The sequence below is a fragment of the Carcharodon carcharias genome, chromosome 5 (genome assembly GCF_017639515.1).
Source record: "Carcharodon carcharias isolate sCarCar2 chromosome 5, sCarCar2.pri, whole genome shotgun sequence".
In the NCBI taxonomy this organism is placed as follows: domain Eukaryota; kingdom Metazoa; phylum Chordata; class Chondrichthyes; order Lamniformes; family Lamnidae; genus Carcharodon; species Carcharodon carcharias.
This window is the reverse complement of record NC_054471.1, coordinates 67,457,090-67,482,389: the sequence shown is the minus strand read 5'-3', so window position 1 is coordinate 67,482,389 and position 25,300 is coordinate 67,457,090. Positions and strand designations below refer to the sequence as shown.

Sequence of the window (25,300 nt, the reverse complement as noted above, 5' to 3'; positions counted from 1 at the left end):
ACTCTCCACTGGTTGGATTCATAGCTAGAACAAAAGAAGATGGTTGTGGTTGTTGGAAGTCAATCATCTCAGCTCCAGGACATCACTGCAGGAGTTCCTCAGGCTAGAGTCCTCAGCCCAGCCATCTTCAGCTGCTTCATCAATGTCCTTCCTTCCATCATAAGCTCAGAAGTGAGGATGTTGGCTGAGGATTGCACAATGTTCTGCACCATTCGCGACTCCTCAGATACTGAAGCAGCTGATGTCCAAATGCAGCAAGGCCTAGAGAAAATCCAGGCTTGGGCTGACAAGCGGCAAGTAATTCGTACCACACAAGTGCCAGGCAATGACCATCTCCAACAAGAGAGAACCTAACCATCACCCTGTGACGTTCAATGACATTACCATCACTGAATCCCCCACTATCAACAGCCTGGGGATTACCATTGACCAGAAACTGAACTGGACTAGCCATATAAATACTGTGGCCACAAGAGCAGGTCAGAGGCTAGAAATCATGCAACAGGCAACTCACCTCCTGACTCCCCAAAGCCTGTCCAGCATCTACAAGGCACATCAGGAGTGTGATGGAATACTCCCCACTTGCCTGGATGAGTGCAGCTCCCACAACACTGAGGAAACTGGATACCATCCAGGACAAAACAGTCCACTTGATTGGCACCACATCCACAAACATTCACTCCCTCCACAACCGACCCACAGTAGTAGCACTGCGTACCATCTACAAAATGCACTGCAAGAATTAACTAAGGCTCCTTAGACAGCACCTTCCAAACCCACGACCACTACCACCTAGAAGGACAAGGGCAACAGATTGATGGGAACACCACCACCTGAAAGTTTCCCTCCAAGTCACTCATCATCCTGACTTGGAAATATATCACCGTTCCTTCACTGTCGTTGGGTCAAAATTCTGGAACTCCCTCCCTAACAGCACTGTGGGAATGCAGCTCACCAACATCTTCTCAAGGGCAACTAGGGATGGGCAATAAATACTGGCCCTGCCAGCAAAGCCCACATCCCGTGAATTAATTTTTTAAAATGATGTTGCAAGCCTCTGATTTTGGAAACCATTTAAGTTTAAAGCCTGGGGGCCACAGCTCAAGAATCCTGTCAGCTGAAGGGCAACAGAATCGGCCAGATCTAGCAAGTGTGTGCTTTTCCAGCACTGTTTGTGGACCTGGAAGAGTACATCTGTCTAGCCTCAAGAAAATCTGTGAGCATGATCTCTCCTCACCACAGCAATCATTTCCCCTCCATGGTCTCTTGTCCCTCTGTGATCTTCAGACCCACTGTGGACTCCCCCCACCCCCAGTGACCTCTCACCCTTCCACAATCTCTTTCTCCCTTCACCATTTTCCAACACCCCTTAATCACCAGAAACATCCCCACCTCCACGATCTCCAGGCCTCCCTCCTAACCCGTGATCTAACACCTCTCTGCTGCATTCTGAACCACCCGAATATCAAAGCACAATCTTCTCCGATTGCTGTGACAGCAGCCCTTTACTATTAGCTTTCACACCTGGCCTTCAATCTGGCTGGTTACCTGTCTGGAAACAGAGTAAAGAAATTCTAATGCCATTTAATCCATGTTCCCAGCATTTCTGGGTTTCTCAGCCACAGACATTTGGCCTTGCTACCTGTCTGTAAAAATTGGAGACCAAATATTTAACATAGTTGCAGATTTACAAGAGAGCGTAGCCTCAAAGTTAGGAGCATGAAAAGACAGTTTGAATTAACTACTTTGCACAGAGAGGGTAGTGATAAATATGGAACAAATCTGGGGGAGCTGATTAAAAATTAAAGACAAAGGCTTTAAATTTGAAAGCGGGATTACAAAACATTTCACTCAATGTAATATTTTCTAGACCTTGAATATTGATCCCAATGGTCTTTTCTGGTCTTGTAGATTTCTAATGTTTCAATGGACATAACGAACAGCCCGGAATGAACCAATGCAACACTGACATGAGAGAGATCAGGATTCTGAGGTGTGAAGGTAGGACTCTGCATTTTCCAACACAGCTCCCATCAAATGTAGTAGAGCTGTCCTTAATATTCTCTAAACTAGAGGAAGTAAAAGTGGAGGGAGTAATTTAAGGGTAAGTTATGGCAGGGCAGCTCGGTAAAGTGGAATGCTCCTCCTTTGCAATGTGGGGAGTCAGGGACTCATGTGTGCAGGAAATGTGGTGGTGGTGGTGGTGGTGGTGGTGGTGGTGGGTGGGGGGGGGGGGAGGAGGAGGAGGAGGAGGAGGAGGAGGAGGAGGAGGAGGAGGAGGAGGAGGAGTGGGAGAGCAATAGTGATACAGAATTCCATCATAGGGGGAACAGACAGATGTTTCTGTGGCCACAGACATGACACCACGGTGGTATGTTGCCTCCCTGGTGCCAGGGCCAAGGATGTCACTGAGCAACTGCAGGACATTCTGAAGGGGGAGGGTGAATAGCCAGAGATTGTGGTCCATATCGGTACCAATGACATAGGCAAAACAAGGGATGAGGTCCCTAAAGCAGAATATAGGGAGCTAGGGAATAAATTAAAAAGCAGGATCTCAAAGGTAGTAATCTCAGGATTACTCCCAGTACCATGTGCTAATGAGATCAGGAATAGGAGAATAGGCCAGATGAATGTGTGGCTGGAGAGATGGTGTAGGAGGAAATTTAGATTCCTGAGGCACTGGGACCAATTCTGGGGAAGATGGGGCCTGTACAAGCTGGACAGGTTGCACCCCAGCAGGACTGAGACCAATATCCTCACAGGGTATTCGCTAGTACTGTGGGGGAGAGTTTAGACTAGATTGGCAGGGGCAATGGGAACCTGAGCAGGGAGATCAAGAGAGGTAAACAAAGATAAGAATGAAAGACAGAAAAGTAGAAAGTAAAAGTGGAAGGCAGGGGAAACAAGGGCTAGCAGCAAATAGGGCCATAGTACAAAAAAAGTGTAAAAATGTTAAATAGGCAAGTCTAAAAGCACTGTATCTGAATGCATGGAGCATTCGCAAAAAGGTAGACAAATTAACAGCACAAATAGATGTAAATGGGTACGATATAATTGCAATTATGGAGACACGGTTGCAGGGTGACCAAGACAGGTAACTGGATATCCAAGGGTACTCGATATTTAGGAAGGACAGGCAAAAAGGAAAAGGAGGTGGGTGGCATTGTTAGTTAAGGATAAAATCAGTGCAATATTGAGAGAGGATATTGGCTCAGAAAATCTAGATGTAAGATCAGTCTGAGTGGAGCTAAAAAGCAACAAGGAGTGGAAAACTTTAGTATGAGTTGTGTACAAGCCTCCAACTAGTAGTGGCAAGATAGGGGGTGGCATTAAACAAGAAATTAGAGATGCATGTAACAAGGGTGCTATAGTAATCATGGGTGACTTTAATCTACATATAGACTGGGCAAACCAAATGAGCAATAATACTGTGGCAGATGAATTCCTAGAGTGCGTACGAGATGGTTTTTTAGACCAGTATGTCGAGGAACCAACTAGGGAACAGGCTATCCTAGATTTGGTATTGTGTAATTAAAAGGGGTTAATTAATAATCTTGTTGCGCGGGGTCCCTTAGGGAACAGTGACCATAACGTGATAGAATTATTCATTAGGATGGAAAGTGAAGTAGCCCAATCTGAAACTAGGGTCCTAAATGTAAACAAAAGGGCATGGGTTGGCTATGATAGATTGAGGAACTTCCTTAAAAGGCATGACAGTGGACAGGCAATGGTTAATATTTAAGGAACGAACGTATGCATTGCAACAGTTATACATCCCTTACTGGTGCAAAAACACAATTGGAAAAGAGGCCCAACTATGGCTAACAGAAGAAATTAACGATAGTATTAGGTCCAAAGAGGAGTCATATAAAGTGGCTAGAAAAAGTAGTAAGCCTGAGGATCGGGAGCAGTTTAAAATTCAGCAAAGGAGGACCAAGAGGTTGATTAAGAAGAGAAAATAGAGTGTACCTGTAAACTTGCAAGGAACATAATAGCACACTGTAAAAGCTTCTATAAGTATGTAAAAAGAAAAAGATCAGTGAAGACAAATGAAGGTCCCTTATAGTCCGAAACAGGAGAACTTATAATAGAGAACAAGGAAATTGCACAGCAATTAAACAACTACTTTAGGTTTGTCTACACAAAGGAAGACACAAATAGCTTCCCAGAAATATGAGGGAACCAAGGGTCTAGTGAGAAAGAAGAATTGAAGGAAATTAGTATTAGTAAAAAAAAATGCTGGAGAAATTAATGGGACTGGAAGCCGATAAATCTCCAGGGCCTGATAATCTACATCCCAGGGTACTAAAGGAGGTGGCCATGGAAATAGTGGATGTGTTGGTTGTCATCTTCCAAAATTCTGTAGATTCTGGAACAATCCTGGCTGTTTGGAGGGTGGCAACTGTAACCCCACTATTTAAAAAAGGAGCAAGGGAGAAAACAGGGAATTACAGACCGGTTAACCTAACATCAGCAGTAGGGAAAATGCTAGAGTCTATTATAAAGGATGTAATAACAGGACACTTAGAAAATATCAATGGGATTAGACAAAGTCACCGTGGAGGTATGAAAGGGAAATCATGTGTGACAAACCAACTGGAGTTTTTTGAGAATGTAACGAGTACAACCAGTGGATGTGCTGTATTTGGATTTTTAGAAAGCTTTTGATAAAGTCTCACATAAGAGGCTAGTGTTCAAAATTAAAGCATGTGGGGTTGGGGGTAATTTCCTGGCATGGATTGAGGATTGGTTAGCAGGCAGAAAAGAGGGAGCAGGAATAAATGGGTCTTTTTTGGAGTGGCTGGCGATGACTAGTGGAATACCACAGGGATCAATGCTTGGGCCCCAGCTATTCACAATATATATCAATGATTTGGATGAGGGAACCAAATGTAATATTTCCAAGTTTGCTGACGACACGACACTTGGTGGGAATGAGAGTGGTGAGGAGGATGTTAACAGGCTTCAAGGCGACTTAGACAAGTTCAGTGAGTGGGCAAATACATGGCAGATGCAGTATAAAGTGGATATGTGTGAAGTTATCCACTTCGGTAAGAAAAAGAGAATGGCAGAGTATTATTTAAATGGTGATAGATTGGGAAATGTAGATGTACAAAGGAGTGTCCTTATACACCAATCACTGAAAGCAAGCATGCAGGTGCAGCAAGCATTTATGAAGGCAAATGGTACGCTAGCCTTCATTACAAGAGGACTGGAGTACAGGATGTCTTACTGCAGCTACACAGGGCCTTGGTGAGACCACACCGGGAGTAGTGTGTGCAGTTTTGGTCTCCTTACCTAAGAAATATTATACTCGTCATAGAGGGAGTGCAGCGAAGGTTCACCAGACTAATTCCTGGGATGGCAGGATTGTCGTAAGACAAGAGATTGGGCCGACTAGGCCTGTATTCACTGGAGTTTAGAAGAATGAGAGGGGATCTCATCGAAATATATAAAATTCTAACAGGGCTGGACAGACTGGATGCAGTGATGATGTTTCCTCAGGCTGGGGGTGTAGGACAAAGGGTCACAGCCTCGGGATACAGGGTAGGCCATTTAGGACTGAGATGAGGAGGAACTTCTTCACTCAGGGGATAGTGAACCTTGAAATTTTCTACCACAGAAGGCTGTGGAGGCCAAGCCAATTAATATATTTAAGAAGGAAATAAATGGATTTCTAGAGTCCAAAGGTGTTAAGGGGTATGGGGAGAGACAGAGAGGGAGTATGACATTGAGGTAGAGGATCAGCCATGATCATATTGAACGGTGGAGCAGGCTCAAAGAACTGAATGACCTACTCCTGCTCCTATTTTCTATGTTTCTATGGTCAACCTGCCTGTTACTCAATAACACCTACAGTACAGGAGGTAATCTAAAGAAGGAACACAGATAGAGGTGTAGGCTATTCAGCTCCTCAGCCTGTTGCATCATTCTGCTAGATCATAGCTTAAGTGCACCTGAATTCCATATCCTTGGATACTCTCACCTATCAAAATCTGTCAGAGCTTTCAAAATTTCTGTTATCCTATATCCTATCAGCCAGATTTCCAAAACCCTTTGTATGAAAAAATGATTCCTTCTAAATGTCCCAAGCTCTAATTTTAACATTTTCCTCCTGTGCTTTCGATCCCACCTCCACACATGCCCATGACCTATGCTCCCCAGTGTGTGTGACAGTATTGAAAAAATGGAATTAAGTCCAATACTTAATTTACACAGCCTCAGGAGATTCAGTTTGTGTTCCAGTGATGGAAGTGAGATCTCTTGCTAATTAATGCACGCCTAGTATCAGGTAGATAGCAGCTCCCATTTGCAGATGATTTGTTCACATTCAAAGGATGCCAGGATGTAAATCAGCAAATTCCAGATTCCCACTCCTATTCTGAAGTGAGCTGGCTAAGGTCAGATGGTTCAGCAGTAGGAATGCTTCTGATAGTCTCAGCCCCCTGGGCTAGATGGTGGGGGGGATGAGGGGAGGCTGAGGGGAAGTTTCTGATTCTGATTGCTGACCTGTGGTCTTTGCTGCATTGTACATATGTGCAGCCAGCAGCTGAGGATGAACCAGGGCCAAGTTGTGATGTCCTCCATGATTCAACATCCTGATGGCATTTTAGACTCAATGAAGAATGACCATTTGGACAAGCTATTCGTATCTTCAGCAGTGAAATAACAAAAAAGCAGATAGTAAATATTTTTTTAAATTGTCTCACGTAATTTTCCACATAGCATCCTAGTGAATCAGGTAAGTGATTTTCTTACCATTTTTTACAATTAACACATAAAATCTACTAAACTAGCTCTTAATCTAGATTGTTTTGTTTGAATTGACCACTTTTAAGTGAAAGTGAAATTTCCTATATGCTATATATTTAGAAAATTTTAGATAATCCTTCATACTGCTTTGCACCCTGGGGAGGGGTAAGGAAAAGCTCTATATAACATTAGTGGACAGTTATGTACTCTGGACTCAGAGTTTCACAGCTAGCAAAATTTACTTTAATCTCAGTGTTGTGGCAACATTGAGATGAGAAAATTTAATCCATCACAGTTGGCAGTTCACTACAAAACAAATTGGACAGTTGTTATAAGAACAGATACAACCATCCTCGGATTCCAGCTTTAATCCTTTGAAAGGTGTAAATCCTTGGCAGCTTTTCCGCTAAAAGAAAGGCTCAACATATAATTAATTACTATGTACCAGATTAATTGCTTATTAAAGTTGCAATATCCCACTACCAATGGTAAAGTGGTTTGGGCCTCCACAGATCATTATAGTCATCAGTCCCTGTTAACAAACATAATTACTGTGAAACTAGCTGTATCTTGGGAAGTAACTGATTAACCTAAACTGACATCAATTAAAACAAATATTTAAACAGACTACAAGTTAGAATTTCAAAAGTTCCATTTTAGTAGAATTGTGAAGGAAAGAAAATACTTGTATTTCTATAGCACCATTTACAATCTCAGGAAGTCTCAACACTCTTTGCAGCCAATGAGGTACTTTTATAGTCACAAAAGAATTGCAGCAGCCAACTTCATCAATGATAAGGATTTGTCGGAGCTCCAATGAACACTAGCATTGTAATTTTTGTACATAGAAATCTAGTTTTAAAAAGTCAATAATTATTACAAAAAAAGAAAAAAATTGTCTTTCAACCACCAAGTCAGAAACATGTTGAGCAGTGGAATGAGGAATCATTGGATGAAAATTTGAAGTTCTGTTCGTCACAGTGTTTTTGGTGGCACATTACTTGACGTGCTGTGTCACAAAGTAGTAAGGCACAGGTGTGCGCCTGTAAATCCTCTCACTATGAGAGTTCAGCTGAGTTACACTGAGGGACAGTGAAGCCCAAAAGCTCCCTACCAGAAGGAACAGGGAGAATCAAAGAACAGGCCAGTTTAATTGTGACACCTTATGCACTTATTAGCAGCCTACTGAAGATTAGCACTGTCCAGAGGATATGCCCTCTTTTTAGTGCTATAAAAAGAGCATTTCCTGTCTACCCCTAAACACTATTCTACTTCAGATTGGGAAGACCTGGCCAGAAATGTGGAGCTACATCAGGGTATAGAAAAGTAGTCGCAGTGGAAATCTGACGTTTATTGCTGCTTCATGGAAGATCTGGGCTATTGCCTCTCTTTAGAGCATCCAGGAACCCACCTGCTTTATTAACCACTTTGTTAACCTGAAACTTTCAAACATTTGTGGACGAATACCAACCGCACCCAGTCTCTTCCTCCTTTCAAATCCTACCATTTAGCATGTATTCTCTCTCTGGATTTTCCTACCAAAATGTGTCACTTCATACTTTGCTACATTGAAGTTCATTGATGTGTTCACCCATTCCACCCACCTGTCTATGTCTCCTTGAGGTCCTATTACAACTTCCTCACTATTTAATAACTTTCATGATTTGTCTCATCTGCAAATTTTAAAACTGCCCGGCACCCGTGAGTCCAAGTCATTTTTGTATATCAAAAACAGCTGTTTGACTGAGTTTGTTTATCAAATTGAGATCATTGTACAGTGTTAAATTCAAATGAGTAATGTCAGCTTTCAATGGAATCTTAAAGAGTAGCTTCCAGTGTGACTCGCCGTGGGGTTATTTGGAAGCCAGCTGGCCAGGCTCAATTTAACAATAAAGGGCAAATTGCAACCTGGGTCTGGTGTTAAATCAAATAGGCAGCAGTGCTCTACAAAAGCAGCTTTCAGTAGAGATTGAATGATGTATGCCCATAGAGCCAGAAACTGTTAGGAACATGTACTCTGAAAGAGCACCACATGACAGCTGAGTATAGCCCTTACTAATATATAGTGGAGAATTTCCATAACTCTAACAGCAATGAAGAACAAAATTGTTCTGGGTTTCCCGCTTCAAATATGTGGAGCCAGATTACCTCATATTTAATGACCAATTATAGCTCTTCAGTCTCCTGCAGGACTCATTTTGGAGTGGTGACAGGAAGAAAAATAAATAGGAAACAGCAATGTTTATCAAACACCTTTTGCAAATCTATATACATAACATGCACTCTTATTTTACAAAACCGTGCTGGCTTTCCTTAATTTCCATGTTTTTCTCAAGTAAATATCAATTGTATCCTATGTCGTGGCCAATATTGATCTCTCAATCACCTTTACTAAAAAATCGATGGTCTGGTCATCATCACAGCTGTTTCTGGGAGCTTGCTGTGCATAAACTGGGCGCCACATCTCCTAGATTACAACTGTGACTACACAAAAAAAGTACTTCATTGGCTGCGAAACACTTTGCCCTGAGGTTATGAAATGTGCTACAGGTAGGGTGTCTCAAAACTGGCAACCTTGGGACTGATTCTGTGCTGGATTTCAGATCTTGCCAGTTTTCAGAAAAAAGATTGGAACCTTAATTCAATATAGGGGACAGGCAAAATCAAGAAAACATGTTCCTTTTGCATACATATTGAAGTGCTTTCGATCCATCCGAGTTTCTAACCTTTCTAGAACAACTTCCTGCCAAGGAGCTTCACCTGTCTTTTCTGTTGATGTTAATAAAGCCGGATCCGACATGTTGGTTTTATTTTCAGGTAAACTGCTCTTACTTTTAGTGCAGGCTGATGAATTGTCACTCTTATGTAGTTTTCTCTTTAATGTTGTCTTTATCCTTACTGAAAACATGCTCCCAAATTGAGTACATAGCTAAATATTCTAACTCATTGAATTCGGTAAGAGCCTTTTGTTCTTCCTGGGCGAGTTCGGCCATCTCTGCCACATCTGCACTGGCTTCATTCAAATCCAAATCATTTTCATCAACTGTCTCAGGTCTGTAGGAAACGTTCGGCTATCTTTACCGGTAACTCTTTCGAGTACAAACCCGTTTCCATCTGTTTCAGATGAAGTTACATTGTTTCATAGTTTGCCATTGAGAGATTTGAACTCTTGATCTTAGGGTTATAAACCCAGTACCATAACCACTTGGCTATTTAGGCCAAGCCTAAACAGGTTTCCATCCGTTTCAGATGAAGTTACGTTGTTTTCATAGTTTGCCATTGTGAGATTTGAACTCTTGATCTTGGGGTTACAAACCCAGTACCATAACCACTTGGCCATTTAGGCCAAGCCCTAAAGTAACTCTTTTGAGTACAAACATGTTTCCATCTGTTCCTATTCAGATGAAGTTACATTGTTTCATAGTTTGCCATTGTGAGATTTGAACTCTTGATCTTGGGGTTACAAACCCAGTACCATAACCACTTGGCTATTTAGGCCAAGCAAAAATTATACTCTGTAACTCTTTCGAGTACAAACACATTTCCATCTGTTTCAGATGAAGTTACTTGCAAGCTGTGCTGGATTTAAAGTATGAGTGTGTTAGTGAAGCTGCCAGGGAACTAAGCTAAGCTGAGCCACTCAGAGCGTGGGAAATGCCAGGTGTGAGAAGCAGGTAACTACTCAGCATGCCACCGTGTCAATGAAGCAACATCCCAAAACAAACCACTAAGTTTTTTCAAGCTGGGTCGGGCGGGGTCAAGGGTCGCGGAAACGTCAGGCACACAAAGCTGCCTGGCATGCCACCATGCTGATGCAGCAAAACCTAAAATGGCTAGTAAGTTTTTTCAGTCATTTAATAGGACTTAAAATTCTTGCACGGTTTGCTTTAAAAATGTCCAGTTTTTGGACACCTCCGGTTTTCAGAAGGTCGGATTGGAGGTACTGTACCTGTATACAAATGCAAATCTTATTTCTCCAGAAGCTTACTCACTGCAATGTTAAATCGATTGATTTACTGATAACTGGCATTTCCCTTTCTCCAATTTTGAACAGACGTGCTGCATTGGTAGCTCTCCAGTCCTGGAGCACAATCCCCATATCTGGGGATGTTTGCATGAATGTAGTCAGTGCCTCTGCCAGCTTCCTAGATTTATTTTAACTATTGAGGTTGCATGTCTCCCAGTCGGCCATTTCTTGGGCACATTCTGCAAAGCCAGTCTTCACAGCAGAGGCAGCTGATCTTCAGCCGCAACACAACACATTTACTTCATCTCAAAAGCTAGAAGTAAATCAAAAGACAAGCTTCCAAACAATAGAGGAAGATGATGGATTGAATAAATACTCTCTGAAAACATTTGAGATTATTCCAGATCGTAATCACAGAAAATTGCATTTTTTTTATAACTAAATGCTACAACACTAAAAGAATATGCTGAGTCACTTCTTCCATTCATTGCTATGAACATTTACCTGGACAAACTCAAAATCAAATGCTAGAATCCATCTTAGATAAAATGAGTGAACCATAGGTTCCTGATATGTTCAAAGGTAATAATAAAATGAAGAACTAACGCAATATTGCAGGTGTTGGAAATCTGAAACAAAACAAAAGCTGCTGGAAACACTCACTTTCTGTGGCAATAGCAGACTTTAATGCTTTGGTTGAGAACCATTCATTGAGATTACCGGTGAATAAATTTAAATACACACACACACACACACATACACACACGTATGTTATTATAATAACACATCTACAGCAAGTCCTTGATTAACGTTGTAGTTGCTTTCCTGAAAAGTGCAACTTTAAGTGAAACGACATTAAGAGAATCAAATATTCCCATTACAACCAATGTAAAAACTGTGGTTAGGTTCTGCAGGCCCTTTCTTTTCAGAAAACAATTAAAACATTACACCCTGTAAGTTTCAGCCTTGTCTTTTGCACTGATGTGCTGGGCTCCTCCATCATTGAGGTGGGGATATTTGTGGAGTCTCCTCCTCCAATGAGCTGTTTAATTGTCCACCACCATTCACGACTGGATGTAGCAGGACTGCAGAGCTTAGATCTGATCCCACAAACAAAGACAAGGCTGAAGTATTTGCTACAATCTTCAGCCAAAAGTGCCGAGTGGATGATCCATTTCGGCCTCCTCTGGAGGTCCCCAGCATCACAGATGCCAGTCTTCAGCGAATTTGATTCACTCCACGTGATACTAAGAAATGGCTGAAGAGACTGGATACTGCAAAGGCTATGGGCCCTGACAATACTTGGGCAATAGTACTGAAGATTTGAGCTCCAGAACTTGCCGCACCCCTAGCCAAGCTGTTCCAGTACAGCTACAACACTGGCATCTACTCGGCTGTGTGGAAAATTGTCCAGGTATGTCCTGTACACAAAAAGCAGACAAATCCAACCCGGTTAATTACCGCCCCACCAGTCTACTCTCGGTAAAGTAATGGAAAGGGTCATCAACAGTGCTATCAAGTGGCACTTGCTTAGCAATAACCTGCTCAATGATGCCCAGTTTGGGTTCCGCCAGGGCCACTCAGCTCCTGAACTCATTACAGCCTTGGTTCAAACATGGACAAAAGAGCTGAAATCCCAAGGTGAGGTGAGAGTGACTGCCCTTGACATCAAGGCAACATTTGCCAGAGTATGGCATCAAGGAGCCCTAGCAAAACTGGAGTCAACAGAAATCAGGGGTTGGAGTCATACCTAGCACAAAGGAAGATGGTTGTGGTTGTTGGAGATCAGTCACCTTAGCTCCAGGACATCACCGCAGGAGTTCCTCAGGGTAGTGTCTGAGGCCCAACTATCTTCAGCTGCTTCATCAATGACCTTTCTCCCATCATAAGGTCAGAAGTGGGGAGGTTCGCTGATGATTGCACAATGTTCAGCATCATTCGCGACCCCTCAGATACCGAAGCAGTCCATGTCAAAATGCAGCAAGACTTGGACAATATCTGGGTTGACAAGTGGCAAGTAACATTCACACCACACAAGTGCCAGGCAATGACCATCTCCAACAAGAGAGAATCCAACCATTGCCCCTTGGTGTTACCATCACTGAATTCCCCATTATAAACATCCTGGGGGTTACCGTTGACCAGAAACTGAACTGGACTAGCCATATAAATACTGTGGCTATAAGAGCAGATCAGAGGCTAGGAATCATGCGACGAGTAATTCACTTCCTGACTCCCCAAAGCCTGTTCACCATCTACAAGGCACATTAGGAGTGTGATGGAATACTCCACACTTGGCTGGATGAGTGCAGCTCCCACAACACTGAGGAAGCTGGACATGGTCCAGGACAAAGCAGCCCACCTGATTGGCACCACATCCACAAACATTCATTCCCTTCACCACCGACACACAGTAGCAGCAGTGTGTACCATTTACAAGATGCACTGCAGGAATTCGCCAAGGCTCCTTAGACAGCACCTTCCAAACCCACAACCACTACCACCTAGAAGGACAAGGGCAGCAGATAGATGGGAACATTACCACCTGGAAGTTCCCCTCCAAGTCACTCACCATCTTGACTTGGAAATATATCGCCGTTCCTTCACTGTCACTGGGTCAAAATCCTGGAGCTCCCTCCCGAACAACACTGTGGGTGTACCTACACCACACAGACTGCAGCTGTTCAAGAAGGCAGCTCACCACCACCTTCTCAAGGGCAACTAGGGGTGGGTAATAAATGCTGGCCCAGCCAGCAAAGCCCAGATCCCTTGAATGAATTAAAAAAAAGTTGGAATAGTTCACATTGCTAAATTCCTAAATTCCTGAATGAAGTAACTTTTAAAATAAAATGAATTTTAAATAAATGCTGATTCTTTCTACTTCGATCCTGCTCACTGCCTCTCCCACTTCCCAACCCTCCTGCTCACTGCCTCTCCCGCTTCCCAGCCCTCCTGCCCACTGTCTCTCCTGCTTCCCGCCCTCCTGCCCACGGTCTCTCCCATTCTCCAACCCTCCTACTCACTGCCTCTCCCACTTCCCAACCCTCCTACTCATTGCCTCTTCCACTCTCCAACCCTCCTGCTCACTGCTTCTTCCACTCTCCAACCCTCCTGCTCACTGCTTCTTCCACTCTCCAACCCTCCTGCTCACTGCCTCTTCCACTCTCCAACCCTCCTGCTCACTGCCTCTTCCACTCTCCAACCCTCCTGCTCACTGCCTCTTCCACTCTCCAACCCTCCTGCTCACTGCCTCGCCCACTTCCCAATCCTTCTGCTCATTGCATCTCCCACTTCCCAACCCATCTGCTCTCTGCCTCTCCTGTTTCCCAACCCTTCTGCTCACTGCATCTTCCGCTTCCCAACGCCCCTCCGGCTGGCCACCTCTCCCTCTCCTCGACGCTCATGTTCGCAGCTGATCTAGCTCGCCCAACCTCCCGCTTGCCAGACATCCTGATCCCCGACCCCCCCCTCTCTCCGCCAACCCTCCTGGTTACTGCTGACCCTCCCGCTCCCCTCCTCTCCCGAACCCTTGTTGTGTGAGGGCTCAGGTGATGAGCAGCAGGAGGCAGGAAGAGCTACTTCTCAACAAGAGCAGCTTCGGGTTGCAGCTTTGCAGAGGCAAGCCCCAAGCTGGAGAGGCAGTGAGTGAGAGGGTCGGCAATGACTGGGTGTGTCAGGAGTGGGAGAGGCCACTCCAAAATGGATGCCAATAGGGGCACGCAGCCTTACATCAAATGCAGCATGAAACAATGTTAAAATGAAACTCCCGATGTTAAACATGAATGTGGGTGCCATTAACTGCGCGACATTAGTCAATAAATGGAAAAAAAGCAATCATATGAAAAACGAAGGAAAATAAAGAATGACAGGTATGTTTGGGGCCTGACATTGAATACAGGCTTGTATGTACTTGACTGTGTGGCTGAAAACCAATGTGCAACTGCAAATATGTTTGCTGTACAGCCCCAATCATCTGCTTCATTATCATTTCTCCTTCTAAAATAAATCAATTTGTAGGAAAATCTCTTACAAAGCAGCCCAAGCTAGACAAACTAGCTTATTTGAAGTTCAAAAGATATAGCAATTTTAAGAGAGAATTTGTTAATAAGCTATGCTTCACAAGCCTGAAATTCTGCACATGAATATTCTTTTCAAAAGTGACAATAACCTGGCTACTTAACTATATAGTTATAAGCAAGTTACATACAGGGACAGTAGATTCTCGATGTACCTTTGCAAGTTTAAGAAAACCATAAATTGATAAGTTATGATAGTTCTTTGAAAAGGAAAATCATGTTTTGTTGAATTAGGAAGACAGCCAGACTTGTATTTCTATAGCATCTTTCATGAACTCAAGGGCCCAGATTTTCACCACGATGAAGTGGCTCTCCGTCACGGTGAAAATCCCAGTTCTAAGTCTCATCCCCGAACACATCATTTCCTATTTTCGCGGGGGCAGGACGGGATCAGGCTGGGGTTCGTATATGTGCAGTTTACGGAGACAGCTGGCCATTTATGTCACAAACTGCCTCCACTGAAGTAGGACTTTGGTAGGCCAGGGGTGTGAAACCCAGAGTGTGCAGATTATACCAAGTAAGAGGACATCTGAATTTGGTGGATTCATTTGGATAGCAAGGGGTAGCCCTTTGGAAAGCTAAGGTACCCCTCTGGATATGGTACTTGGTCACCTTTGGGAGAGGCACAGCACCCTTTGGGATTGTTAAAAGTAAAAATGATTACGTATAAAAAGTACATAGACTCACTGGAGCTGTCAAAGTATTGTCGCTGTCAAGGGACTGTCAAAGTTATCAAGGAACTGTCAAAGCTGTCAAAGACCTGTATAAGGATACTAAGAGAGCTGGCATGGAGGGACAGATAGCAAAAGGTTATTGGTGGGGGGGCATGGGTTTGCAAAGGGGTTATAAAGTGCCATGGGAAGTGGGTAGAGGGGCATGGGTTGGTACAGGAACTATGAGGGGCCATGCGGTGTGGTTGGCAGTATGAAGTGGCGTACACTGGCATGGAGGGGGAATGGGGAGTGTGTGGAGAGATGAGGGTGGAGGCTGGAAGGCTGTTTTTGTTTTAATCATTTTCAATTAACTTAAACAAAAAGTGCCAGAGCACAGAGGCCCTCCACCCAGCCCACTTCCACACCCGGCAGCCTCCACACTCATTCTGGGGGTGGCAGGCCCATCTTCCAATCCAACCTACACCCCTGGAATGAAAATCCCAACTGCAGATGGCCATTTTTCAAGGTCAGGTTCAGAGAGCTTGGAATTCTCTGGTCTCTCCGCACTCGACCCAGCAGCGAAAACCTAGGCCAGGATGTCCCTATTCCTTTTATAACCAACTAAGTACTTTTGAAGTACTTGTTGTAATGGAGGAAACATTGACAGCCAATTTTAAAACATTATGCTGGGTTACAAAACATAATCATATGCAGAAGTGAAAATTGAACTGTAATGCCTTGTGCATTCTGAGTATTTGGTAGTGATTTATTTCCAACATTTTTAGATCAGGACTGTTAAATAACAATCTGCAATTCACTGTATTGAACTAACACATTCCTAGTAATGAGGTTCTAATTCATAATTTTTGAACAAGTACAATATTCAACAAGAATTTTCACACTAATGAAGAAATCCAATGAATTGTTGCTGCAGGTCACATATACATTACTTATCATGTTAATAAGTCAAAATATTCAAAATGAGATTTGGATGCCAACTTTAAAAACTGTAAAATAATTCTCTTAGGCTATCTTTACAATTACATCTGCTCAAATAAGATGGGAAACACAGGACAAGAGCAGTGCAAGGTGTGGATGGAGTTTAAAATATCAGAATCCCTGCTCTTGGACAAAGGCCACCTGATCTATATTATTACTTTAAATTTCACTGCCGAAATTATTGAGGTAGGTAATGTGAAGATGGAAACTACTCTAGTAAGACTAATTATACTTGTGAGTGTGTGGTAATAGAAATTTGTCAAATTGATTGTCTCAAGGTTCAATCTTTTTGCATTCACGGATGGAGCATTCTAGCTGGTTTTTAAGCACAGAGTCTATAAATTAGATATTGAACATTCTAGGCAAAAGTGAGAAAAAAATCACTTGACTCACAGAAACTCATCATTCTAACACATTAACTCCCCAATCAAGCATATCATTGTGTTTTGAAGAATTCCAATGTTTCGCCTCCATTACCTTGTTTGATTGGTTATATCACTTGCTAATTATTTACCCACAGCATGATTGGTTATATCACTTGCTAATTATTTACCCACAGCATTAATGATCTCCATATAATCAGTGAAATGATCAGTTTGTGTAATGGATCAATATTTAGAAGTTGGACTTTCTCTCCACATGGATTCAATTAAATATTCTGTGGTTTCTCACTTTCAACATTGGTCCAAGCTAGTTTGGGATACTGAAGAAACTAAGAGCTGACAGTTTTCAACACAACTTTTCTCTCCCTAACAGCACCACAGGTGTAGCTACACCACATGGACTGCAGCGCTTCACCACCACCTTCTCAAGGGCAATTAGGGATGGGTAATAAATGCTGGCCTAGCCAGCGATTCCCACATCCTATGCAAGAATAAAAAAGAGACCTCGCTATTAGAACCGTGATTTGCTTCACAGGGGCCACTAAACAACAAAGTACTAAACGGGTGGATTGAAACAAATCTTTACCTAGAGCGATCTTTATTAGATCTTAGTTACACACATAGTAAGTCATTCTCCTTTTTAGTAATTATTTAAGAAAAAAGGAAGAATAAAATAGCATTAGGCTTAGGAAATTTCAACTTCGAATGCCACCTACAGCTTTGTTAAAAATTTCACATTTTATAGAGTGGTATTCAAGACCATGTAAGCACTCACAGATGTGAAGAAGCAACTTGTACAGCAGAGCCTTCTTCAGCCTCCTTATTGTTTACACACTTTATGCAAGACCTATTCTAACCAGAACACCTCTCAAAAGTAGTGTGTGCTGCGGGGCATGCTGAAATCTGTCATTGCATACATAATTGGTCTCCTCCCAGCTCCTGAAAAGACAGCCTGACAAAAGCTGTTACTAAGGCATCTAAAAGACAACATGTAGACAAACTGTGTGTGCTGGGAAATGGTTTACTGGGGAGTTATTTAAGATATATGTGACAGGGCACTTTGTTTTTCTTTATGTGTCCACTCACCATTTAACTAGGGAAACCATTTTTTCAGCAAATGAGAATTCTAGATAGTATATAATACCGTAAAATGCTGGCATGATAGTACATTTATCTACTGCACCAAGGAACGGAACCATCCAGATCCCACATTTAATTCTTGGTCTGCGCAGAGGTATTGGATCTCAGAAAGGTCAATGGTGGAACATACCAGTGGTATAGTTGTCCCTACGTTAGATAAAGGTGGTGTTGAGGTTCTACGGGATGTAGGGGGTGCTGGTAAGGGTAAAAGTCACATCGGATTTGCATGCAGATAACTGAGAAAGATCAGTCAGGTAAGTATGAGTTAGCTTGGTACATTCATGACTTCCACCCTAAATATGACTTGGGTACATAAGCCAGTCTGACACTCCAGTGAAGTACTGCAATGCACTGTCAGAGATGCCATTCTTTGAATGAGATGTCAAGTGCCACATCTTCACTCTGCAAACAGCCCAGGTGTGGTTATACAGCTTTTCTGCTTTATTGCATACTTCATAGTTTACATTGACTTCTACACAATATGTTATCAGCTATTGTGCTACAAGTGAAATGTCAAAGACCAACAAATGCCTGAAAGTGAGTAGCATTTAGGATCATCAGCCCAAAACTGAATGGATCACTTGAGTTTTCTTCTCAATTAGAACTGACAAAACATTGCATGGATTTTACTAAAAAGGCAAATTTAATACTGATGCTGACAGGGAGGAGTCTATTTTTCACAGATAGAGAAATAAAACAAATAGGCTTCCATTTGAAAAATGCAGATTCGCTTTTAATTGGAATTACCCTGTGTTTTGCTTCTTTCATAATTATGGGTTAGATTGCTGATTTTTCTTATTTGTTCATGGGATTTGGGCATCGCTGCTTAGGCCAGCATTTATTGCCCATCCATTGTTCAGATGGCATTTATGAGTCAACCACATTGCTGTGGGTCTGGAGTCACATGTGGGCCAGACCAGGTAAGAATGGCAGATTTCCTTCCCTAAAGGACATTAGTGAACCAGGCAGATTTTTACAACAATCAGCTATGGTTTCGTAGTCATCATCAGACTTTTAATTCCAGATTTTTTTTTTACTGAATTCAAATTTCACCGTCAGCCATGGATATTTAGCAAACTTAGTAACTGGGGTTAAGTGTGACTCTGCCTGTGGCCGAACTTAGGTGGGAGAAAGAGGACTATGAAAAGACTTAATTAAAACACATGCAAAAATCAGTGCTATTATGAAATACATTAGCGTCCTACAATGCCAGTGTCCAGAAATTTTTAGTTGGTTTCTTGGTTCAAGCTAGGTTATAGGGGTCTTCTGATACCTTCTAAAATTGGCAGTGGCCTTAAAGTGTACTTGTAGATGTGCCTAATATGATGTGTTGCACAAACATACCTGTGAGTTTGCAGTGGCACTCTGGATTTCAGAGGAAATCAGTGCTCCTGTGGCTGCAAGTCAATAAAATCCTATTGGCACAAACAAGGCTAATGCACCAGCACAATGATGCAAGGTATGGAACTCAATATTAATGAGGCAAGAAACTCTCCTCCACTTGAAATCCCCACACCAGCACTTTTTCTTTAAATGTAATTGAAGTTAGTCTGAAGCATAGGCATATACCTAAAGAATTAAAAAAGCAATGCCACAAGCTGACTTCTTGGGGGTGTCATCACTTAATATCACAACATTGCACTTATATTTTTAGGTATCTATTATCTTTTAGGCGTAGGCCTTGATTCAGCGTTAGTAGTCTACCTCTTAGGCAAGAGACCACAGAGTCACTTCAGAAATTTCTGTGTATAATCCAGACTACACCAAGGAAGTGCTGCACTGTCAGATGCAATGTTAAACTGAGGCCCTCTCTGACCTCTCCAATGGACATAAATGACTCCACGGCACTGTTCAAAGACAGCGGGTGAGATCTCAACTGTCCTGGTCAATCAACATTAGTGAATTCATAACTGTTCACACTGCTTACCTTGGAACCATATTCCCATAATCTTCACCACAACGGGAATCAAGAAGTCCCTCGATTTATAAAATGCCTCTCTCTAGATGATTGATAATGCCACTTATGTTTATTCCTCGTGTCAGCCTAGCACACTTCCATTCAGAAAATTCCCTGAAGCAAGAAGAAATGCAAATGCTCATATTATTTGACTGAATCACCTCATCAAGACACTTATCAGCACAATCACATAAACCAGGTTACCACAGCCTGACAAATCATTATTCACACAGGGGATTATTTTGGCTTTCAGCTGTGCTTGCTTTGGTAACAAGTACCTCCTCAAAAATTTGTCATCCTCCAAAAATCTGCAGTAGTTACAAAATGCATGTTGGTTCGAACGAGCATTCCCTTCATGAATATATGCTCCCAAAACTTTCTTTCTGCTTGTAATTTACAAACACAAACGGTGTTTTAAACTGAATTTATATATCTGACATTTTGATAAAAATTATGCCAAGTTCTGATTCCTCAGAAGGGAAAAGAAAAACATTGCAACCACCTTATAAGGGAAAGGTGAAATTTAATGTAATTTTTCATTTTCTGGATCTTTTCACAAAGTCGTTGATCTCTCCAGGCAGGCACCCAAGATTTAAAAAGTCACCAATCTACATTAATGCTTCAGAATTCATTGCAAAGAGTCACTGCTGAACGCTGTTTCCTGAAAGTAGAACCAACCATGTGTCTTTGCTTGGGAGGATGGGGGAGGGGTGGAGGGAAGGGTAGGTCCAATATTTAAAATCTCTCTCACAAACTTTAAAGTTCCTCCAAATATGTCAGTCGGATTGTTAATTACATGTTTAACTAAAGACAGTATTTTAATTTACAGCGCACTGCTTATAGTAATGCTCCCCTTCCCCATATTCATGTAAGGGGCTGCTATCATTACATATACATAAGTATTTTATAATAACAATGATTTATGTTGATAAAGCGCCTTTAATGTAATGAAACAGGCACATTCTCAGGAGTACTGTGAAACCAGTATGACACCACATCACATAGGGAGATATCAAGTCAGGTGACCAAAAGCTTAGCCAAAGAAGTATATTTGAAGAACAAAAGCAAAAATACCTGGAAAAACTCAGCAGGTCTGACAGCATCTGTGGAGAGGGATACAGTTGATGTTTCGAGTCCGTATTGTCTCAAGTGAGGTAGAGAGGTGGAGAGGTGTAAGGATGGTATCCAGAGTTTGGAGCTTAGGCAACTGAAGGCACAGCCACCAATGGTAGAGCAATTAAAATTGGGAATGTGCAAGAGGCCAGAATGAAAGGCATGCAGATACCTCAGAGCGGAGGAGTTTAAAGAGATAGACGGGGGCAAGAGAAATTTGAAAACAAGGATGATAATTTTAAAATCAAGACGTAGCTTAGCCAGGAGCCACCTAGGTCAGCAAACACAGTGGTGATGGGGGGGGACTGGACTTGCTGCGCATTAAGGCACGGGCAAGAGAGTTCTGGCTGATTAAGTTTACAAAGGGTAGAACGGGGGAGGCCGGCCAAGGGTGCATTTTTTGGATGAAGCCACTAATCAAGCTTTTAGCCACTCCTCCTTTGGATCAGTGTCAATTTTCATCTGATTATGCTCCTATGAAGTCCCTTGGAACTTTAACAAATATTAACTAAACTTCTGACGAATGTGTTGTTTAGGTTTTTCTTGTTGCTGGTTCCATCAGTAATACATGTAAAATCTTATGAAGCGAAGAAATAGCAAAGGCACTTTGAGAGTTTTAATGTATTCATCAGTAAATACACTCCAGCCACTGCTTTCACCCCAGCTGGTAACGGAGGAAAGGTAAAAAATTAAAATAACAATTTCAATAATTGATGTAATTATCAGATGAAGGATAATTTTATTTGAACTATAAACCAAGCAGTTTCCTCTTTGTTATTTCTGTTTGAAGCTCAATGAGCACCAAACTTTCTGAAATACAATATTAATGGAGAATTAATTTTTCCAAACAGCACTTAATTCTGCCGCCCTCCTTTTGTATTTCGCTAGAAACTCTCATCTGTAATCAGGATTAAAGACACAGTTACAAAGCACTGCAGGTTATACATGCCTTGGTTACCTCTAGATTTGACTCTCCTGACTGACCTCGCAACTTCTTCCACCCTACAAAATCTTGAGCTCACCCAAACCTCTGCTGCTCACTCCGTAATTCCATCCCAGTCCCATTCACCCATCGCCCCAGTGTGCACTTGACCTATATTGGTTCCCGGCAATGCCTTGATTTAAAATTCTCTTTGTTATTTTCCAATTCCTCGGCGGTCTTGCACTTACACAACATCCTTTCTATTTTCCTCATTCTTGGATTGTGAGCACCATAAGCAAGGCCAGCATTTATTGCACATCCATAATTGCCCTTGAGAAAGTTGTGGTGAGCCATCTTCTTGGACGACTGCAGTCTATGTGGAGGTACATTCACAGTGCTTTTTTCTGTCGCTGTTTGATACAACTAAGTGGCTTGCTAGGCCATTTCAGAGGGCAGTTGAAAGTTAACCATAAAGCTGTGGATCTAAAGTCACTTGTAAGCTATACTAGGTAAGGATGGCAGATTTCACCCGCTAAAGGACATTAGTGGACCAGATGGATTTTTACAATAATGCAGTAGTTTCATGCTCATTATTTATGAAACTACATTAGCTTTATTAATTAAATTAAAATTTCTCCAGTTGCCATGGCAGGATTTGAACTTATGGCCGGAATCTTCCATTCTGGAGTCTATGTTTGGTGTCGGGAGTGGAAATTGGAGTGATTTCCACTTGGCGGGTGGGATGGCTGACCATGCACAGCCTTGCGCTGGTCAGCTCATTATCTATAAAACCGTGTGGAGCATGGTGAATCTCGTGGCAGGGGTGGGCAGGAAGTCGATGCCCCCACCATTACCTCATGGGGTTGAAGGTCCGGGCACCATACTTAAAGGGCATCTGGACAGCCTGCACTATCCCTTCTACATTTTCCCACCACTGATCCACCCTTCCCCACTTACCCCTTCCTCAGTCATCCTCCACACAACTTGCACTACCTCAAGCATAGGCTGGCATTTACAGACGCTCCCCAAGGAGGACAATGCAGCGGCAACTCACCATTAAGTATGGAAGAAGTCTAGCTTGCCAGGTGCAGGCCACCTATGTGCAGTTGTAAAAGAACAGGTTCCAATTTCTCACTGGTGGGGAACTTACTTTGACAGGGTGGCTTTTAATGAGCATGCATGACTTGCTAATGCATGCAAAAGGGCTTCCCAATATTGTTTGTTGGGAAGCTCGGCCTGCCTTTAATCCCCCAAGAACATAATTGCTAAAGTTCATCCCACCGTCGGGAAACTGATTTTTGGCCTCCAGCCAAACTAAGTTTCCCCGCCCACCAAGCTTCCTGCTGCTGGCAAGACCAGAAGATTCCACCCCACATCTCCGGAGCATTAGTACAGGCCTCGGGATCCCCGATTTTCGTCATTCCATTATTGGCAGCCATGCCTTCAGCTGCCCTGTTTCTAAGCTCCGAAATTCCCTCCCTAAACCTCTCCATATCTCTTATATTCATATAGCGCCTTTAATATAGTAAAACATTGCAAGGCCCTTCACAGAAGTGTTATTAAACTGAATTTGACACGGGGCCACCTCAGGCAATATTATATCAGGTAACCAAAAACATGCTGAGAGGTAGATTTTAAGAAGTGCCCTAAAGGAGGAGAGAGGGGCAAAGAGGTTTAGGGAGGGAGGGTCTGCCAAAGGCACAGCCATCAATGAGAGCAATAAAAGTTGGAGGGTACAGGCTGTAGGAGGACACAGAGATAGGACAGGGTTGAGGCCTTGGGAGATTTGAAGCAAAAATGAAAATTTTTTACATCAAGGCATTGATGGACTAGGGGCCAATGTAGGTCAGCGAACAAGGAATGATGGATAAATATGACTCGGTGTGAGTTAGTATAAGGTCAGCAGAGTTTTGAATGAACTCTACTTTGCAAGAGGTGTAAGGTAGAATGCTGGCCAAGAGAGAATTGGAATAGTTGGGTCTAGAGGTAATAGTGATATGGTTTGGTGAGGGTTTGAACAGCAGATGAACTGGGCAGGGGAAAAGACAGATGATGTTATGGAGTTGGAAGTAGGCGATCTTGGAGATGGAGATTATATAGGGTTGGAAGCTCACCCTAGGGTCAAACAAGATACCAAGGCTGCAAATGGTCTGTTGCAGGTTCAGACAGCAGGCAGAGAGATGGAGTCAGTGACTCTCATCATTACAGTGGTGAAGGAGGTGGTGGAGTAGTGATATTGTCACTGGACTTGTAATCCAGGAACCCAGGATAATACTCTGGGGACCTGGATTCAAATCCACCAGGGCAGATGGTGGAATCTGAAGTCAATAAAAATCTCGACTTAAAAATGATGACCATGAAATGATTGTTGTAAAAACCTATTGTAGAAACCAGGTGGATTTCTTTCTTCTGCTGTCCTTACCTGGTCTGGCCTATAAGTGGCTCCAAGCTCACCACAATGTGGTTGACTCTTAAATGCCCTCTGAAATCTTCTCATAGGCCATTCCACAAATTGATTAAAAAAAAAATCTCCATTTTTCAGCTGCTGCTCAAAGTTCCAACTCAGTCCATGTGGATTCCAGACTCAAACTCTTCTTTCAGATCTACTCATGATCACTGATACCTTGGATACTGAACACTCTCCTCAGCCACATTGGTTGCTACTTGCGTATTATTTTTTTTTGTCTGATCTGTCACTTAATCAAAAACCTTTATGCACCATCTCATCAAATTCCAAACTCAACAACGATGCTCAGCTTTTCTACTCCTAATTTCTACTTCCTCCAGCTAAGAAATGTTTCTATGAGAACTTGCAGAGGTCCCAGCTAAATCTGCCTTTCCTCAAGATCTGTGAAACACCTTTTGTTGCAATTATACTAACTAGTGTGGTAGTGTGCGGGGAAAAAGAACATTTTACCTACCGGCCACAATGGCATCTTTTCACACCATGTCATCCCAATCCAGCCACATTAATCATGCATTCCCTGGTAACACGCTGGGTTGTCAGTGGGGTGTCCTGTCATTCACCCACCCCACCATCACATCAGGCTTTCGATAAACCGGGCGCCATATTTAAAGACTGTCCTTGCAAAGAGCTACCACTCTTCAAGGGATCGGAAGCTAGTGCAAAGTCATGGCTGCCAAAGTGAGGAGACATGCTGCCCCCAGATTTAGCAATGCCCCCCCTCCCCCACCCACTGAGCACCTACTGGACATAGTGGAAGCCCACCAAGAAATCCTCTAACTCTGCTCTGGGCAAAGGCCAGCAAGCGGGAGGTGGCGGTGTAGTGGTATTATCACTAGATTGGTAATCAATGCTCTTGCAGATGGTAGAATT

General features: G+C 42.6%; 1 protein-coding gene across 4 annotated transcripts in view; it reads right to left on the bottom strand.

The window, feature by feature from the left end:
- Positions 1-25,300, bottom strand: part of ankrd6b (ankyrin repeat domain 6b) — a 231,035-nt gene that overhangs the window by 92,210 nt on the left and 113,525 nt on the right. For 3 of the 4 annotated variants that reach the window (XM_041188597.1, XM_041188596.1, XM_041188600.1), the window contains exon 2: positions 19,899-20,042. The gene's annotated coding sequence lies outside the window, so the exon portion shown is untranslated. Of the gene's footprint in view, positions 1-19,898; positions 20,043-21,002; positions 21,127-25,300 lie in introns of those variants that run through there. The other variant, XM_041188598.1, reaches the window with a different exon arrangement.